This window comes from Chrysochloris asiatica, unplaced genomic scaffold (assembly GCF_000296735.1).
Source record: "Chrysochloris asiatica unplaced genomic scaffold, ChrAsi1.0 scaffold00092, whole genome shotgun sequence".
Taxonomy (NCBI): Eukaryota; Metazoa; Chordata; class Mammalia; order Afrosoricida; family Chrysochloridae; genus Chrysochloris; species Chrysochloris asiatica.
In genome coordinates this window covers 8326054-8340843 of record NW_006408610.1, presented here as the reverse complement: position 1 = coordinate 8340843, position 14790 = coordinate 8326054, and positions in this window count along the sequence as shown.

Sequence of the window (14790 nt, the reverse complement as noted above, 5' to 3'; positions counted from 1 at the left end):
TTCTGCATCCTTTCCTAGGACCCAACATGTTGTTGTTATGTGCTGTGGAGTCGGTTCCGACTCACAGCAACCCTGTACAGGGTTTCTGAGGCTGTAAATATTCACGGGAGCAGAAAGCCTCATCTTTCTCCCGCGGAACAGCTGGTAGTTTCGAACTGCTGACCATAGGATCCAGAAACCCCACCAACCCACCAAGGCCAACCTTTGTGGAATTTGTTTTCAGAGACTCTATTAATTTATGTATTAGTGAAGGGGCCCTGGTAGCCCAGTGGACTGTGAGCTGGGCTGCTATCCTGAAGGTCAGCAGTTTGAATCTACCAGTTGCTCCAAGGGAGAAAGATGAGGCTTTCTGCTCCTGTAAAGATTTACAGTTTCAGAAATACTATACAGGGTCACTATGAGTTATGGAACTGACTTTATGATACTTAACAACTGTCCTTATGAAGGGTCATGGTGTGGCGCTGTAGGATAAACAAAAACCCTATATAGGGTTACTATGCCTCAGTGTTTGTACCCTACCTCCTTTCCCAAGGACAGAGTTGTCAGCCACATTTCTTTATTTTTCACATTGAATTTTGTACAGCTGTGGGTTAAAGCACAGGACAGTTGTTGTTGTTAAGTGCTGTCGAGTCGGTTCCGACCCATAGTGACCCTGTAGAGGGTTTCCAAGGAGCAGCTGGTGAGCTTGAACTACCGACCTTGTAGTTCAAACAACTTTGCAGTCTGGCGCATTAACCCACAGTGCAGTAAGGTCGGTATGAACCATAAGGTCGGCAGTTCTAACTCACCAACCACTCTTTGGAAACCCTACATAGGGTCGCTATGAGTCAGAACCGATGGCACTTAAACAACAGCACTTAACTGAAGGGGAGTGTGGTGGTTCCATAGATAAGCACTGGACTGTACACTACAAGGTCTGTGGTTTGAGCCCATCAGCCGCTCCACAGGAGACAGATGAGGCTTTCTGCTTCCATGAAGGTTTAAAGGCTTGGAAACCTTTTACAGGGTCGCTACGACTCAGCACCAACTCGATGGCACTTAACAACAACTCTTAAGGGATAAAAGGAAACTAACACCTCTGCTGCGTCTCCAGAGTCTGTCAACTTGTCGTTGTTGAGACTTGAGCATTGTTCAATGAGATCTTAGATATGCTTCCCTCTGGTGGTGGGAGAGGGTAACTGTCTGTGTATGCTTAACCCTCTGCGGTGAAAAAGAGTCCGACTCACAGCAACCCTGTAGGTTTAGATGACCCCGAAGGCCTCCAAGGTAGTAAACCTTTTACAGAAGCAGACTGCCACAGCTTACTCCTGCAGAGTGGCTGGTGGGTTTGAACTGCTGACCTTTCAGTTAGTAGCCAAGCACTTAACCACTATGCCACCAGGGCTCCTTCTGTTTATGCTTGTTGTTAAGCATCGTCGAGTCGGTTCCCACCCATAGCAACCTTGTATAAGGTTTCCGAGGAGTAGCTGGTGAGCTTGAACCGCTGATCTTGAGGTTCAATCAGACTTTGCAGTCCTTTGTGTTAGCCCTCAGCGCCACACCAGCTAGCTGGGGTCATCTTCGTTTGTCCAAAAGTGCTGTATTTGTTAAGGGTCCACTTTGTATCAGACAATGTAGAGTAATTGTAATAATTCCTTTCCATTCAAGAGAAGGGTCTTCCTATAGGGTAGGGGCCTTCCTGTGGTATCAGTGGTATTTGCCCTTCCAGACCCTCAATAGGTCTGGACCCCAATGTCTTTGTTCCCCACTTCACTGGAGATCTTACCCAGTAAGTAGGAATGCTGAAAGAGTTCTGATAGCAGAGGTTACCTGGAGCTATAGAATTCATTTCAGGTATACCAAAACGTGACCTTTTCCAGCTCTGATAATGTCCCATTCCTACAGGACTCCTGGTGTAGCATAAATACTGGACCTCAAGTCAGTTTGAACTTGGAGGGCAGTGGTTCAAATCCACCAGCTGTTCCTTGGAAACCCTATTCAGGGTCGCTGTGAGTCAGAGCTGACTCGAAGGCACTTAACAAAATCAACAACACATGGGTGGTTCTCACCCTAATTGCACATTAGAATCACTTGTGGGCATTAAAAAAAAACCAAAAAACCCAAGGCCCAGGCGTGGCATCCAGAGATTCAAATATAAAAGTTCAGAGATGAGACACTGGCATTTTTTAAAAAACTTTCTATTATAAATGGAGTGAAGGTTTCCAGAGCAGGTCATCCGCTCTCCCTTCAACAAATCGTACTCTGCTTCACCACAATGACTGCAGTCCCCTCCATGCACCATTCCTCAATAGCACTTACCCCATTCACTCCATCTCCTGCACTCCTCGCTGCGTCTCCCAGCACCCCAGCTCTCCTCCGCCAACCTCCCTCCTGCTGTACACTGCCGTCTGTCCCCATCACCAGGTCAACATGCATCCACCACGCCTCAGACACTGGCATTTTGAGAGCTCTCCCTGTCACTCTAATGTACAGTCAGGGCTGAGAAACCAACAAGCATGGGTCAGATATGCTCCTGTTATATACCTGGAAGATTTATACAACTACACAACACACACACCTCCCCACTCTGCAACTCAGATAGATACCGGGAAGCATCAACTAAAAACAGCATCTGTCTCTCACATTACAAGCTGTGCTTTCCAAGTGTCCAGCAGATCCGAGCGGAGCTCCACAAGTCACTGTAAAAGGTGTATTACCAATAGACCCCTCTCTGTTATTACCAGGCAGTCTAAGGGAGTACAAGTTGCAATGAAAATTAAAATCTTGAACAATGGTACACATTCCGGTAGAACATAGAAGATGTAACGTTTCATGGGGCAGCCTTAGATAATACAGGCAACTCGGGGTGGGGGAGAGCTGTATTTTGCTTTTGTTTTTCTCCTTGATCATTTACAGTCAGTCTAAATGTGCTCAACCACTAAAGGCTCATAGTTCAAACCCACCTAGCAATACTGCAGAAGACAAGATCTGTTGATCTGCTTCCTTTAAGATTGTTGCTGTTGTTCAGTGCCATCAAGTCGGTTCCGACCCATAGTATAGGATTTCCAAGGAGCAGCTGGTGAGCTTGAACTGCCGACCTTGCAGTTCAAACAGCTTTGCAGTCTGGCGCATTAACCCACAGCGCCACTCTAGGACTCCTCCTTTAAGATTACAGCCAAGAAAATTCAATATATCAGTTCTACTTTGAAATACATGACATCTCCATGAGTCAGAATCAACTTAACCCCTATCTCTAGGAGTCCTGGGATGGTGCAAACAATAACACACTCAGCTGCTACCCAGAGGTTGGGAGGTTTAAGCCCACCCAGAGGCACCTCTGAAGAAAGCCTTGGGGATCTACTGAAAACTCAGCAATTGAAAACTCTATGGAGCACAGTTCTACTCTGATACACATGGGGGGTCATCATGAGTCAGAACCAACTTGATGGCAACTGATTTATACAATCTCTAGAAATTAATGTCTACCATTGGGAGAGGTAAGTGTACACCAAGTATCACTTCATGAAGATTTGCAGGACTGGTTCCATTTACATCGGTGAGAACTACCTTAAAGAGGACCAGACATAAAGTCCTCCATCTTAGTTTATCTGGCTCAGAGGGACCTGGAGAGGTCAATGGACCACTTTTGTTGAGCCATCAGAATGTCAGTCTTCTGAGAAGCTGGGTGGAGTGGGAGATCCTTATATGATGGACCAGTTCCTATAGATGGGAGGTCGAGTTTCCCAAACATAGGAGAGGGTACCTGCCTCCCTGAAGAAGGAGACTGTCTTTCAGAAAGGGAGGCACATGTAGGGTCAAGGGAATAAAATCAGGTGCTGTGGAGCACCCTTCTAAAGAGAACTTGTCTTTGAAACATTCAATTTGGGGGATGTTTTCCCTTTTGAGTGTGAGAAACAATGGCATTGGTGGCCATTTAAAATTCTTTCTCACATATGCTACCATTTACTTTGGTTTTTTCAACCTTTAGTAGAGTCTGATACATTGATTCACATTTGTGTGATAGTATCAAGAAAGAAGAGACATGTTAGACAACCTTCTGTAGTGTGTGGAACATTTAACAGGAAGCAGCGCCATGCTGGGGGTAACTTGCCCAGTGTTGATCTGAGTGGTGACCCACTCAGAAGCCAGCGCTACCAGGAAGAGAACGGAACTCAGAGAGGAAGAAATCATGGAAGATGCAGACACGGGAGAAGGGAGGCTGCTTCCCCTTCTCTCCCAAACATAGAGAGAAGTGACTCTTAATGAAGAGGGAGAGCAGTCTTTTGGGTTGCACCATAAGTCCTTTCATTCCGAAGATCAAAGGGACAGAGAACAACAATTGATGGAGAGAGTGGATCAAGAGAGATCACTTTGGGTAGCAGCCAGGATATTCAAGTAGAGCCTTCCCACAGATATCAAAGCATAGGTGGTAAAGAGGTGAAAAATGTAAGACCAGAGGTCAAAATTGGTGAGGATAAACAGAATGAAAGAGAGATTTGGAGACCCTAGACCGAGTCCCACGCTTACACAAGTATTTTGCACATGAAGCAATATCCAGAGAGAAGAGAGCCATGGATGTTCCAATACCACGGAGCTACTCATCCTCAGATCCATGAATTCCTGACTCCTGGTTCAGGTTTTGTTTTCTGCTTTCCCGGGCGCCATGTTTGATCTTGTTCATCTGAACTTTAGTTAGGTTGAAAACATGAAAGGCCTCTACCACCTAGGCCTCTTGGAAATTCATAAATTCTTTTTCGTTGATTTTTCTGGTGCTGGTTGGTGGTGAGTTTCATTTTTAGTTCTTAAAAAAAAAAAAAAATCAATGTTTTGTTTGTCCTTTTTTTTTTTTTTAAAGCAGAGTAATTACCAATGTTTGTGTAGGCAGGGAATAAATTCTCTGTTTCCAGTATACTCAGGGATATTTAAGACTGCATGGCCAAAGTGTATCAAATGATTTCTATTTAAAAGGAAACTTGAAATTGAGCCACAGAGTTTGGCTGTGGTCCTCATGCTAAGTGATCCCAACAAGGGTAGATCTGACCTTTTCATTGAGGAGACATTTGCCTAAGACCAAGAAGGCCAGGATTTTGAGGAGGAATTACAAAACAGGAAAGAGTTGCTGAAACATCCCAGGAGCCAAATGAAATGGTCTCTTGGGAAAAAAAGCCAAGAGTGGAACCAATGACTTCAGAGTTCAGGCTTAAATCTCTTTCTTTACAGAATTAACATCTCTAGTATCAGTTTGTCAGCTCAGACTTGGCACCAGCCATCAAACGCAAAGCCCCCTCAAAGTGATGACTCATGAATGGACCACATTAATTTCCTAGCGTTTCCTGAGGTCCAACCCAACATGCTCTGTTCTTCACTTGTTAATGAGGAGTTGGGGAGGGAATAGAAATTAGCTTCTGGAGGTGTTCGAACTTGCCCGAGTCTTCTGTGTGCTTATAGCAACAGAGCCCAAGCTGTAAATTGTAAGGAAGTTGGCAGTGAAATTTCTGTTCTCTGGAATGGGTCACTCTATGCCTAGGACTCTGTGATAAGCTTGAAGACACCACATTTGTTTATCCTGAAATAGAAGGCCAAGAAAACACAGTGGAGGGACCCATCATTTGGAGTTAGTCAGACAAGGAAATTTCTCTTTAACCACAAGGCAAAACCATATTTTATAAGCAAAACTGTTTCCTTCTCCCTCTCAGTCCTCAGTCTGTTAAGTGCTTCAATTATTTAGACTTCCCTTCTCAAGGTATGATTCTTTTCCTCTTTAATTAGTGATTTAAAAAAAAAATTTAAACACTTTTTCCATAATTCACTATTTAAAACAGCAAAATAAAACAAAATGCAGTACTATTGAATCCATTTTGAGTCATATTGACCCCATAGCACAGAGCAGAACTGCCCCCAAAGGGTTTCCAAGACTGTAATCTGTCATCTTTTTCCCATGGAGTAGTTGGTGGATTTGAACCATTGACTTCCAAGTGATTAGTCATGGATCCTTAATTCACTACTGTTCCTATTGTATGCCATTGAGTCAGTTCAGACTCATAGAGTTTACAAGAATGACTGGTGGATTTGAACTGCTGACCTTGCAGTTAGCAGTCCAGTGCTTACCCTGAAGCACCACACCAGGGCACTCATTCACTGTTATACATCATTCATCCTCTGCACAGCAGTCAGGAAGATCTTTCCCAGTACTCCGATGGCGTTACTTGGGTGGTCCTGCCCTCCCTGCATACACTCCCCCACAGTTCTAGGAGAGCCAGCCACCCTGGCCTTTGGCTTATTCACCAGCACTTCAGCTTTGTCCTCTTCCAGGTCTTCGTAGTTGCTGCTTCCTTTTCTTGGAGTTACCCACCCCCTGAGCTTAACATGACTAGCCGTCCTCAGAGCTCAGCTCTGCTCCACCATCACCTGCCTACAGAAACTTTCCTGAGGATTTGATCTAAAACAGCCCCAGGAAACAAACACATATAAATGTGTGCATGTGTGTGCACTTGTTTATACATGTTCTTAAATTGGAGGATAAACAAAAAAATATATATTATCAATTATTATCATTTGTAGGGGCTCAGGAGGAGAGGGTGAAGGAAACAGGGATGGAAGCTTTTGCTGTGATTTTTGTTTGGTGCCATCAAGTTGCTTCTGACTCACAGTGACCCTATGCACAACAGAACAAACTACTGGCCAGTCCTGTGCCATCCTCATAATTAGTACGTTTGAGCCCATTGTTGGCTCCACCGTGTCACGTGTCAATCCATCTTGCTGTACTCCTCTTCTTTTTCCCTCACCCTCCACTTTTCCAAGCATGATGTCCTTCTCTAGAGACTGGTCCCTCCTGACAACATGTCAAAATACATGAGAAGAAGTCATATCACCCTCATCGCTAAAGAATATTCTGGCTGTAATTCTTTCAAGACAGATTTGTTCACTTTTCTGGTATAGTTCATGGTATTTTCAATAGTTTTCTCCAACACCATCATTCAAATGTTATCGATTCTTCTCTGGTCTTCCTTATTCACTGTCCAACTTTCCCATACATATGAAGCAGTTGAAAATACCATGGCTGAGTCAGGCACTCAGTTACCTCTTTGCTCTTATTTTAACACTTTAAAGAGGTCTTTTGCACCCAATTTGCCTAATGCAATATGTCACTTGATTTCTTTATTGCTACTTCTATAAATGTTGATTGCGGATCCAAGCAAAATAAAGTCTTTGATGACTTCAATCTTTTCTCCATTTAGCATGTTATTTATTGGTCCAGTTGTGAGGATTTTTGTTTTCTTTATATTTAGGTTCAACCATACTGAAGGCTGTAAACTTTGATCTTCATCACTACTTCCAGTCCTCTTTGCTTCCAGCAAGTAAGGTTGTGCCATTGGCATATCACAAATTGTTAATGGATCTTCCTCCAATCCTGATGCCACATTGTTCTTCACATAATCCAGCTTCTTGGATTATTTGCTCAGCATACAGCTTGAATAAGTCTGGTTAAAGGATACAACCCTGGCGGGCACCTTTCTTGATTTTGAACCATTCTGTATCTCTCCTTGTTCTGTTTGAATTACTATGTACATAGCCTCTTGGTCTATGTACAGGCTCTTCATGAGCACAATTAAGTTTGGAATGGACATTCTTCACAATGTTATCCACAGTTTGTTGTGAGCAATACAGTCAAATGTCTTTGCATAATTGATAAAACACAAGTACACTTCTCCCTGGAATTCTCTGATATCAGTCAAGAGCCATCTGACGTCAGCAATGATATCCCTTGTTCCATGTCCTCTTCTGTATCCAGCTTGAGTTTTTAGATGTTCCCTGTCATTGAGTGGTTGCAACTATATTTGAATTATCTTCAACACAATTTTGCTTGCATGCAATATTAATATTGTTAGATGATTTCTGCATTCTGCTCGATCACCTTTCTTTGGAAAGAGCACAAATATGGATCTTTTCCAATCAGCTGGCCAGGCAGCTGTCTTCCAAATTTCTTGGCAGAGATGAGTAAGCAACACTGGTGCTTCATCAGTTTGTTGAAACATTTCAATTTGTATTCTGTCAATTCCGGGAGCCTTGTTTTTTTGCCAACACCTTTAGCGCAGTTTGGACTTCTTCCTTCAGTACCATCAGTTCTGGATCATGACACCTCTTGAAATGGTTGGCCAATTTATTTTTGCACAGTAACTCGTCCATCATCTTCTGATGCTTCCTGCATCATTCAATATTTTGCCCATGTTGTTGTTGTTGTTGTCGTGTGCCGTGGAGTCAATTCAGACTCACAGTGACCCTGCACAGGGTTTCTGAGGCTGTAAATCTTTATGGGAGCAGAAAGCCTCATCTTTCTCCCATGGAACAGCTGGTAGTTTCGAACTGCTGACCTTGCGGTTCGCAGCCGATTCGTAACCACTACGTTACCAGAGTTCCTTTGCTAGTACAGTGTTGTTGTTGTTGTTATGTGCTGTGGAGTCAGTCCGACTCATAGCAACCCTGTACAGGGTTTGTGAGGCTGTAAAGCTTTTTTTTAAATGAGTTGCTTTAATTCCAGGTGGTACAGAATTCTGGGCATAACAAAGATTGAAAAGCAGCTCTGGCAGGATTCTGGCCTGGGTTTACTGAGCACACAGCTAAGACAGGACAAACGAGATGGATTTCTTTTCCTCTTCTACTTCTTTTCTTTTTTTTAAAGTTTATTCTTAAATGTACAACAGGCTCCAAGACAACACTTCAATCTAACTATAGGTGACAAGAGATGTTCTAGCAGGGAATTCCAATGTTTAAACAGAAATGCAATCAAGGGTCACCATCCCACAGCCACAAAGAACAGCTTATTTTTTTGCAAGATTTCTTAATTCCGCCTGTGGCCAGGGGGCCCTTCCCCCCAGCCTTCGCTTTTAGCTCTTCAAGTTTCTTCTGCTCTTTCTGTTTCTGCTTGAAAGTCTTATCTTCCTCGTCCATTTCCTTGTACTGTTTTTTGGGTTGTTTCAGGGGCTTCTTCTTGCCACCTTCGCAGCCCAACAGACCTGCCACCGAAAGCAGTGCTGAGGCTGTTAATCTTTACGGGAGCAGAAAGCCTCATCTTTTTCCCATGGAACAGCTGGTAGTTTCGAACTGCTGACCCCAAGGTTCTTCAACATTGCAAGCCAAGATTTAGATTTTTTCTTCAGTTCTTTCAGCTTGAGAAATGCTGAGTATATCTTTCCCTTTTGGTCTTCTAACTCTAGGTCTTTGTACATTTGATTATAATACTTGACTTTGTCTTCTCAAGCTGCCCTTTGAAATTTTCTATTCAGCTCTGTTGCTTCATCATCTCTTCGGGTCATCTTAGTTTCTCTACATTCCAGAGTAAGTTTCAGAGTACTCTTCTAACATCCATTTTGGTCTTTTCTTTCTTCCCTGTCTTTTTAATGACCTTTTGCTTTTTTCATTATGGTGTTCTTGATATCATCTCACAACTTTTCCAGTCTTTGGTCATTAGCATCTAATGCATCAACTCTATTCCTGAGATGTCTCTAAATCCAGGTGGGATATACTCAAGGTCATATTTTGTCTCTCATTAACCTGTTTTAATTTTCTTCAGCTTCATCCTGAACTTGCATACGAGTAATTGGTGGTCTGTTCCCCAGTCTGCCCCAGTCTTGTTTTGGCTGATGATATTGAGCTTCTCCAGCATCTCTTCCCACAGATGGAGTCTATTTGATAGCTGTATATTCCATCTGGTTGAGATCCCCATAGTCACTGTTTATGTCATTGAAAACCTGTATCTTCAATGAATAAGTTATTGGTCTTGCAAAATTCTACCATGCAATCTTCAGCATCATTTCTATCACCAAGGCCATATTTTCCAACTACCAATGCTTCCTCTTTGTTTCCAACTTTTTGCATTCTAATCACCAGTAATTATCAGTATGTCTTGATTGCATATGTGATCAATTTCAGACCGAAGAAGTTGGCAGAATTCAATTTCATCATCATTGGCTTTAGTGGTTAGTAGGTAAACTTGAATAATAGTGGAATTAACTGGTCTTCCTTGTGGTGGTGGTGAGTGTGTGCCACTGAGTTCGTTTCTACTCACAGCAACCTTGTATATGGTTTCCGAGGCTATAAATCTTTACTGAGGAGCTCTGGTACTATAGTGGTTATGAACTGGGCTGCAAACCTCAGAATCAGCAGTTCGAAACTACCAGCTGTTCTACAGGAAAGATGAGGCTTTCTGCTCCCAAAAAGATTTACAGCCTTAGAAACCCTGTACAGAGTCGCTATGAGTCAGAACCGACTCCACAGCACATAACCATCACCACCAAATCTACCTGGGCAGAAAGTCTCATCTTTCTCTGACGAAATGACTGGCAGCTTTCAACTACTGACATTGTGGTCAGCAGCCCAGCTCACAATCCACTCCACGACCAGAGATCCTTGGCAGTTCTTGTTTTGTTGTTATTAAGTGTCGTCAAGTTGATCCTCATTCATAGCCACCCTTTACAGGGTTTTCAAGGAGCAGTGGTGGATTTGAACCACTGACTTTGTGAATCAAACCAACACTTTGGTCCAGTGCTTATCCTGTAGTGCCACAGTAGGACTCTGGTCTTCTGTGTAGGAGTATGGATATTATCTTATCACAGACAGCACTGTATGAAAAGATAGCGCCTTTTGATGATGAATGTGACATCTTTCCTCTTCAGTTTGTCATTCCCAGCATAGTAATTCATATGACTGTCCAATTCAGTATGGTCAATACCAGTCCATTTCAGCTCAGTAATGCCAGTGTATCTTATCATTATGTCCTCCATTTATTGCTTGACGACTTCCAATTTCCCTAGATTCATACTTTGTACATTCCATGTTCCGATTATTAATCACTGTTTGCAGTGGCTTCTTCTCATTTTGAGTTGTGTCCCATTAGCAAATTAAGGTCCCAAAAGCTTCTCCATCCATGTCATTAAGGTCAACTCTACTTTGAGGAGGCAGTTCATCCCCAAATGGATCTGAGCGCCTTCCAACCTGAAGGACTCATCTTCTGGCATTATATCAAGCAATGTTTCACTGCTATTCATAAAGTTTTCAATGGCTGACCATTCAGAAGTGGTACACATCTCCTTCCTAGTCTGTCTTCGTCTGGAAGCTCCACTGAACCCTGTCCACCATGGGTGACCCTGCTGGTACTTAAAATCCTGGTGGCACATCTTCCAGCATCACAGCAACGCATAAACCACTGCAGTACGACACGCTGACAGGTGAGTGCGAGGAGGGGATGGAAGCTAGACTTCTCTAAATCTATCCTGTTTTGTAGATTACTTTGGAGCCATGTAGTAAATACATCCAAACTTATTCTTAAAAATTAAAAAACAAAACAAAAACTAAAATGAAAATTTTTTTCTCCAAAATTAAAAGACATTTTTAAATGAACTTAATTAACTATGTATTGAGATGGTGGCTTACCTATACAGAAGAAAAATTTTCAAGGGACTTCAAAACACAGTAGTATGTATGTAAATTCCTAACTAAGGGCAAAAAAGAACTGTAAAGAATCTTAGATGATTTTTGCTAAGTATCATATTAATAATAATAATAATGGCATCATTCTTAAGCAATATATATATATATATATAGAGAGAGAGAGAGAGAGAGAGAGTTACTAATAAAGGAGCCATAGTGGAATGGTAAATTAGGTGTTGGCTGCTAACCACAAGGTTGATAGTTGATAGTTCAAACCCATCATCTGTTCCTCAGGTGAAAAGATGAGGCTGTCTGGTCCTGTAAAGATTTAAAATCTCAGAAACCCTATATAGGGTCGCTGTGAGTTGGAATCAACTCAATGGTTGTGGCTTTGGTTTTCGGTTTTGGTTTATATACTAATTGGAACAAAGGTAATAAATACTAAATGACATGATGTTATTAAGAAGCAAGATTTTCAGCATAAGAGAAAATACATACAAGTAGAAAATCAACTATGCCACCCATAAAAACAAACAAACATCTTCTAGAGAGTTTCTAACTAGTAGCTGCCTTATGGTGTTGGAGGAGAATACTGAAAGTACCATGGGCTGCCAACAGAACCAACAGATCTGTGTTGGAAGAAGTGCAGCCAGAGTGCTCCTTGGAAGCCAGGATGGCCAAACTTTGTCCCTCATACTTCACCAGACATATTGTCAGGAGGGACCAGTCACTGGAGAAGGATATCATGTTTGGTAAGGTGGAGTGTCCAGTGAGATGGATTGCCAAGTGGCAGTATCAATGGGCTCAAGCATTGCAACAATAGTGTGGTTAGCCCAGGATCGGGCATAAGCCCATGTTTCGTTCTGTTATGCATAAGGTTGCTATGAGTCGGCACTGACTCAATGGCAGCTAACAACAACAACAACAAGATGGAGGGTCAGAAAAAAAGAGGAAGGCCCCCAGCGAGATGTATTAGCCAAGTGGCAGCATCAATGGGCTCAAGTGTGGCAACAATAGTGAGGTTGGCCCAGGATCGGGCAGTATTTCATTCTGCTGTGCATAAAGTCGCTATGAGTCGGTACCAACTCGATGGCACCTAACAATAATAACAAGCTACCCTTATATGGGTTTTGCAACCACAGTTGTCTTCATGGTCAAAATCCAAACAACACAAAATTCCTACCCTGGAATTTATGTTAAAATGGCCCCAGATTGGTAGTACCTCTGTCACATAACAGAAACAGTATTCAAGATATTAATTTTGAATTTCGAGTATTAGCTGGAATTAAAAATATTCATAAGAACTCCTTATATGTTTTCATTATTTTTTTAAAAAAAGTATTTCCTAACTCTGTTCACTGAAAAGATCTAGAAACAATGATTAATCCAGTACCAATCAGCTCTCTTTGTGCCCAGTCTGGAAACATCATTTTCCATTTCAAGGAACCAGGCTTCCTTGAGAAAACAGTAAAAAAAAATATTCCAGGTGAGTCTGAAATATATTGGTACAACAAGGAAAAAAAAAAGTTTTCAGAAACTATTGGGCTCATGTCAAAGAAACTCAGGTATGAAATCTTCTATTGGCCAAAATGGGATAATGTGACCATAAATAACAATAAAAACCATATATGTATACACCCATGTTCATCACACCACTATTTACAATAGCAAAAAGATGAAGACAGCCTAAATGTCCATCACTAGAAGAACGAATGAACAAATTTTAGTACATACGCACAATGGAATACTATGCAACACTGAAGAATCCATGATGAATCTGGGAAATACCTCATAACATGGATGAACCTGGAGGACATTCTGCTGAGTGAAATTAGTAAATCACAAAAGGACAAATGTTGTATACGATCACTATTGTAAAAAGTGAAGGAAAAGTTTTAAAGCTAAAAGAAACACCTTTGATAGTTATAGGGTTGGGTGGGAAGGGAAAGTAATTCACTGGCTAGACGCTGGATTATATGAAAAAAATATGATATCAGGATTGGAGGAAGACTCATTAACAACCTGCAATATGCAGATAATACAATTTTGCTGCTGGAAGTGAAGAGGACTTAAAATACTTACCGATGAAGATCAAAGAGCACAGCCTTCCACAGTATGGATTGTACCTCAATATAAAGAAAGGAAAAATCTTCACAAATGGACCAATAAATAACATCGTGGAAAATGGAGAAAACATTGAAGTTGTCCAAGATTTTACATTGCTTGGATCCACAATCAACATTCATAGAAGCAGCAGTCAAAAAGCCCCATGACATATTTCATTAGACAAATCTGCTTTATAAGACCTCTTTGAAGTATTCAAGAGCAAAGATAACAGTTTGAGGACTAAGGTGGGCCTAAACCAAGTCATAGTATTTCCAATGACTTCATACGCATGTGAAAGTTGGACATGAATAAGGACGACTATAGAAGAATTGATGCATTTGAGTTATGGTGCCAGAGAAAAATATTGAAAGTACCATGGACTGCCAGAAAAACAAACAAATCTGTGTTGGAAGAAGACCAGCCAGAGTGCTCCTTAGAAGCCAGGATGTTGAAACATAGTTATACTTCGGACATGTTATCAGGAGGGACCAGTCCCCGGAGAAGGACATCATGCTTGGAAGTTATTCTATTTAAATAATCTCAGCTAATAAATTGACAAGTAATGATAGACTTAGACTATCACACCACACAAGCCCTACTGACATAATGCATCCAGGCTAGGAGTTGGCAGATGATAGCCTAGGGACCAAATCCAACTCATTGCCTGTTCTTATAAAGCCTCTAAGCTAAGATTGGTTTCTACATTTTTTTAATGGTTGGAAAAAAGAACACCAAAAATAATACGCTGAGACAGGTGAAATTTATAAATAAATTGAAATTTCAATGTCCACAAATAAAATTTCATTTGAACACAGACACATTCATACTTTTACATATTTCCTCTGACTGTTGATGCACTGCAAGAGCAGAATTGGAGTTGTGACAGAGATCATCTGGCCTGAAAACCTAAAAATATGTGCTATCTGACCTTTTACAGAATGAGTACTGCTGGTGCTGTGGGCTAAGCATTAGGCTACTAACCACAAGGTCAGCAGTTCAAACTCATCAGACACTCTGTATGCACATGTCAAGATTTGTAGTCTCAAAAACCCTAAGGAAGAGTTATATTGTGTGGGTTGCTATGAGTCAGAATCCACTTGATGGCTGTAGGGTTGGTTGGTTGATCAGCCTTTGATGGAAAAAAATTTCTGACAGCTATTCTAGTCCATCATTTAGTCAGTCCTCCCATCAAGAGAAAGGAGCTCTGGTAGCGTAGTGGTTATGAATCGGACTGTGAACCGGAAGATCAGCAGTTCGAAACTACCAGCTGCTCCATGG